A 5,623-nucleotide genomic window follows, 5' to 3' on the forward strand; every position below is an offset into this window, starting at 1 on the left:
CGACACGCTAGCATGCCAGTGAAATCCAGCATAACTGGAGCCGGGAAGAAAGTGCTCTGTGTGCGCAGCCTGTGTCTGGTAGGAGATACAGTGACATTTAGAGGCTGTAGGGACGTTGTCAAAGCTGACAGAGCACCAAGCCCGTGTAGCAAAAGGAAAGTAAGGCCTTCGTAGGTACCTGGTTTAGGACTAACATCCTACACACGCACAGTCATGACTGTGGTGGTTTTGACCCATCTGAAAACATTGCATGGGATTGCTTGATTCACAGTGGGTTGGCAGGGAGCAGGGGGAGTGCTCGGGAGGGTGTTTTTTGGTCCTTTTTTGTTTTTTTTTTTTTTTTATAGAATCCACAGCACTTCTCTGCAGTATTGCCAAAAAACCCTGAAACACTTGAAATTGCCTGAGATACGGGAGCAGAAAACTTAATGCTGCTCCTGGTGCTGCAGGGGAGCCTGCTCTTCCCGCGCATCTTCAGAGCCTGAAACCCACAGCAGTAGGGTGCCGGCTGCAGCCACCCACTGTAGTGGCCACAAGGAGATTTTCTGTACAGAGTAACTGTCAAATGTGTGGGGTTCGGTTTATTACTGCATCCAACAGGCATGAAAGATGCCTTACAGACCCATGAGAGAATTCCTGGTAGTAAACTTTCTCCCCAGTTCCTGCCCAGCCGTGGTCCAGATCTGTACGTTTGGGTGGACAGGAGCTGTGTTGTCAGGATTTTCAAAGCTTGTAACTCCTGCATTCATGCCTTTTAAGAGATCTACTCTTCCAGGCACGCAGATAGGGTAAGCTTGTCCCTCAGGTCTGCCTTCTTCAGGATAAAAGAGGTGGGAGCAGGAGGACAGAGAGGGCTCGTGCAGTGTGGCAAGGAAAACACTCCAGTTTATGGATCGTTACAAAGCTTCTGAAAATTAAACTATTTTTCATGTGTAATGAACTGTGTGTGTCCTGTACTGCAATAAAAATATCAAAAGTAATACTAAGAACTAATGTGGGCCATAAATACCGACTCGTATTCATAATATTTTCGCAGGGCCGTTATAACTAAAGTACAAATGGAGTTTTTATTTTAAACATTTAATATTAATCAAATGGTTACAAAAGTACATAACAAACAACTGTGACATACTCATGGCCTAAATAATAAAAATGAAATGGGTGATGAATTCCTGTGAAAATTTAATTTGCAAAAGAAAGAGCATTGCATTAATAAGGCATAATTACATCATCAAATATTTACCATTATTTGCTGGAATCCATTTTATTTTTATTTTACATAATAAAACAATGGGTACATAAAGCAGCAGGCTGGGCCCCATCTGAACTCTTTTTGTGCTCCCAGGTCACGCAGGCAATACACTTGTAACTCAAGTTTTGCTGGTTTACTTCATCGTTTTCCTCTAAAGGCTCCAATGTTGCATTTAAAATATTGCTCTTCAATTCTGACATCTCCTCTTTGTCGTTACTCGGTACGCACCAGTGCCATTATTTCAATCCACATCTCTAGGGAGAATAACGGAAGCGGCCCAACGTCCTTTGCAGACCCTGGTCAGTGGATGAATAACCATTTCACACAGGGCGTCTGCCGGGCGCTATCACATAGCAGCCACCTTCACTTGTCCAAGGAGAACTGGTGTTTCCCACAACAGAAACAGTAAGAAGACAAAACCATGCTGAAGCTGTCAAGCTGATGTCCCCCTCCATCCAACAGCCAGACCAAGGCTGCCGGCAGGGATGCATTTAACAGAGGGTGGCACCAGTTGATGGCCGTACCCCTACCCTCCGTGTTTTATTCCTAGCCATGTGCTGAGGTTTATTTTCTTCCTACAGGTATGCCAGCCGCAGGGATTGGCACCTTTCCTGAGGTGCTCCTGCACCTGCCGAGGTGTAGGATCCTCATGGAATTTCCATGCAAACAAGGGCTTAGAGGCACGTCCCAACCATCTGGGGAGGGTGGTTGGGGAAAGGCCAGCCCAGGGGGGCCGTCGGCACCTTGAACTGAAGCCCTCCCTTCCAGGATGGTTGTTTTTCCATTGTCTTTCACAAGGCACGGTTGCTGCTGCCCGGTTTTGTGTTGCGCTTGTTTTAGACAGCCCTTGCTCAGCTCAACTGATGCTGAGAGACTCAGTGGGTTCTTGGGGTTTTTTTAGGTTAATTTGGAAAACTTCCCTGATTATACATCTGTCAGCATAATTTACACCTCTGAGGACTGGGTTGATTAGAGAATCAGTGAGAATGATTAATTTTATTCATTGAAGGCAGGGCTGAGTGTGCTGCAACCTGCGACTGAACTGATATTTCCTTTAATTGTTCAGCTGGGTCCCTGGCAAGCCTGAGCTGAAGCTGCACAAACTCGCTCAGTAAACGTTTCTGGTAGCCGGAGTTTCAGCGGTCCTGCCAAGCCAAACCAAGCCCAGCTTGTCTTCTGGCTACAGGCTTGAGGTTCAACACCCCCATGCACGCACACACACACAGGAGCAGCTTTTTAACTTTGGATGGAGGTGTGCCTATGTCAGACGCAAGGCTCTAATGCCCGAGGCCGGCGGCAGCAAGCTGCTGAGCGTGGGACAACGTGCTTTACCCCCTGTCTTCAGCAGGCTGCCGTCACCAGTGGCAAGCCCATGTCCCTCCTGCATTTCACTGGTGAGGAAACTCACTGCCCCAGTACCAGCAGGGATCAGAGGGAGGGAAGGGAGAGCAGCGAGCAAGCAGACGGTGCTAGATTGTGCTGCTATTATTTATATCGTTAGTGAGGAGGGTAATGGGATAGAAAGCACACTTTAAAATCTGTGAGTACCTCCAGGTGGGGAAGCACACTTTGCAAGCACTTTGGAGGGCTAGAAATCAAAGCGGTCTTGACAAATGGGAGAAATGGTCTGAGATCAATAAAATGAAATTCAATAGAGGGGAGTGCACAGCACACACTGAGAAGGAGGACTCAAGCAGATAGCAGTGCTGTGGGCAAGGGCCAGGGTGGCAGCAGCAGAGCAGGGGAGGTCCAGGCGAGCAGCAAGGCAGCAGCCAGTGGTCAGGGATGGGGAAGGGGCTGACCAGGAGATGCCAGTGGTCACGCCAGATGTGGGACGGCGGAAATCACCGTTCCTCCCTCCTCAGGGGTGAGCCAGGTGGAGGACGGCGTCCTGCTGCTCCAGGGATGATACAAGTGAGTGTGGAGGAGAGCAGGGCATGGCGGTAGCCTGGAAGTCGTGGCTTATAGGGAAAGGTTGAAAGAACTGGTTTGTCCAGGCTGGAAGAGTGGAGGATGAGGGCAGACATGGCAACGTGTCAAATATGTAAGGATTGCCATTAGACCAACTAGTCTTCAGGCAGGCAGAGAAGAAGGTGAGCTGTTTCTCAGTGAGAGTGAGCTGGGTTAGAGCTAAAGGAAAACACGCTGTAACCAGCAGGAGAGGTGAGCCCTGGTGGAGAGCTCTCCCTGTTGCCCAAGATATTTTAAAAAGGTTAAACAAATATCAGTTGGGGATATCAGACAGGAAGAGAGGGAAGGGGAGGGGAAGAGGGGCTGGATGATCTCTGGAGGTCCCTCAAGCCGTACATGTCCATGACTGCTGTGATTCAGTTTGGGGCAGTGCCCAAAATGCATCTGGTGAATTCCACACATGTCCAGAGTGACTCCTCGTCCCAAGTTGTATGTTGTCCTAAAATGGTCTTTGATTTTTGCAGAGAGGTCATGCCTCTTATAAGATGGGATATTTAGGTCATCAACAGCACCTGTATCCCCAAAAGCACAGGCCAGGTTTTTAATATTTGAAATTATATTCTGCAACCCTACTTCAAGCCTGGCTGAGTTTTACACTCATTCAGATCAAAGTTTCTCTACTGGCATGACTACAATGCCTGCACTGCCAAAGCTAACATATAATACAAATTAAATGATAAGTTGTATGAAATATCGTTTCATCTACATCCAACACTAATATCGTAAGATGTAGAACCCTAACCTCCTTCCTCAAAAATAAAATAAAATGAGAAAAGCCAAAAAATAGCTGCCAGGAAAAAAGCAAAAGTTATTCAGCATTGTGCTGGGCATTAGCTTAACTAGGAAAGGGGGGTGAGGTTAAGCTGAAAGAAGCCAATATGTGCAGAATAGGTCAAGTTAGCCAAAGATATCATAAAAAAGGCTGCTGTTTCAGGCGTGGTCTAGTTAAGTACAACAGACTCAGGGATGCTGGAGCTAGAAGACTGCATTTAGACTAGGAAAGAAAATGTCTTCAGGTGGTTTTATTTCAGGCTCAGCTAAATTCACTCACCTTTTCTAGTCCTGCTTCGTAGACGCACCCTATGGGACCCTTGGCATTGCCTGTGTTGGGTAATGTTCACCTTCTCCCCCTGAAGATGGATCGGAAGTAGCACACATACATCAGCATGTTTCACTATTTATTATATATTTAAAGAGTCAGATCTTCTGTGAGGAAAGAGAGCTTAAACAGAGAGAAGAGTGGCACGTTGTGATTGCATGGTGAAAAAAAAAAAAAAAAATCAGGTTTTGCTACCTGTTGTCCTTGCTTTAAGCAACCTCTGCCTACAACCAGGTGGTAACTCCCTGGCTCACTTGTATTTCTGCTCATCCGCCATCGCCTCTGTGCTATTTCTTGCTCTGTTTCCCCAGTTGGCCGGGCTGCGCACCAGTTGCCTTTTAGGGCAGGGCAGGGGAGGTCGGGACTGCGGCCGCATGCCCCCAGCCTCCGGCCGCTGCCCCTGGCCCACCCGCGCCCTTGGGACGGGCGGCACAGCGGTGGGGAGCAGGAAAGGGGGGTGGGCAAGGGAGGGTATATTTAGCTCACCTAGGAAGAGCGCTGCAAAATGACATCAGCCTAGCTCGCTCCTCGCAGCCGGGCTGTGCTCTGCTGCCTGCCCCATGCCCGCTCCCTTGGCACCAGGTCCTGGCACCGCTCCGGTTGCCCGCCTCCTGTTCTTGCCCGCTGACGCAGGGGTTAGTCCTAAGTGCGAAAACAAATGGCTGAGGACCCACGTGCTTCGCTTCGCACAGGGCAAAAGCTAGGGCAAGCCCTGTCACTCACTCGGCGGTATTTTGGCAGCACTGGTGGGTATCAGCATGGGTTGGGAATTTCAGTCCCTGCCGGTCTCCAGTGACAGGCTCCGGTGGCCCTGGACGCATTCTGGCTGAGCATGGCATTTACCGATGGTTATTCCAGGGCAGAGAGCAGGCTCAGAGTTTTGCAGTCACAAGAAACACGTTCCTCTGGGTTTACCCTTCCGACTTCACTGCTGGCAACATGACAGGAATAGTGATTCCAGCCTCTCCAGTGCGGCAGGCTCCGAGCACCCGCGTCCCAGTGCAAGGCAGACAAGCCCCGGCTTGTCACACCTCCTGAGGCTGGAGGCTTTCCCCTCTTGTTTGTCAGCTAGGAGTGCGCTATGAGAGTCAGAATTTCCTCCCCCCACCAGATCAGGGCTATATTCAGCAGATACCACAGGTATCTACTGGGTCCTTAACTAGGGGTCTGGCCCTGCCTAAGGAGCTGAACACAGGCAGTGAAACGTACACTTTGTGTTTTCGAGATTAATGAGGCTTCTTTCACATGTGTCATGGATGGCTGGATTTTTGGCAGTGCTGAGCACCGACGACTACTACCAC

The 5,623-nt window shown here is 49.1% G+C and overlaps 1 long non-coding RNA gene across 2 annotated transcripts; it reads right to left on the reverse strand.

Moving 5' to 3' along the window:
* Positions 1-1,161: 1,161 nt before the first annotated feature.
* On the reverse strand, positions 1,162-5,358 carry LOC148053277 (uncharacterized). Of its 2 annotated transcripts, XR_015708530.1 has the most exons (4): positions 5,046-5,358; positions 4,809-4,964; positions 4,275-4,353; positions 1,162-1,548 (listed from the first exon to the last, which is right to left on the reverse strand). It is a non-coding gene; the product is annotated as an uncharacterized LOC148053277 (long non-coding RNA). The 2 variants fall into 2 exon arrangements; XR_015708529.1 differs by having other exon boundaries at positions 4,809-5,358.
* Between the last annotated feature and the right edge of the window lie 265 nt (positions 5,359-5,623).

Source organism: Nipponia nippon, unplaced genomic scaffold, assembly GCF_047370975.1.
Source record: "Nipponia nippon isolate SJK-2023a ecotype South Korea unplaced genomic scaffold, ASM4737097v1 scaffold_4, whole genome shotgun sequence".
Lineage (NCBI taxonomy): Eukaryota > Metazoa > Chordata > Aves > Pelecaniformes > Threskiornithidae > Nipponia > Nipponia nippon.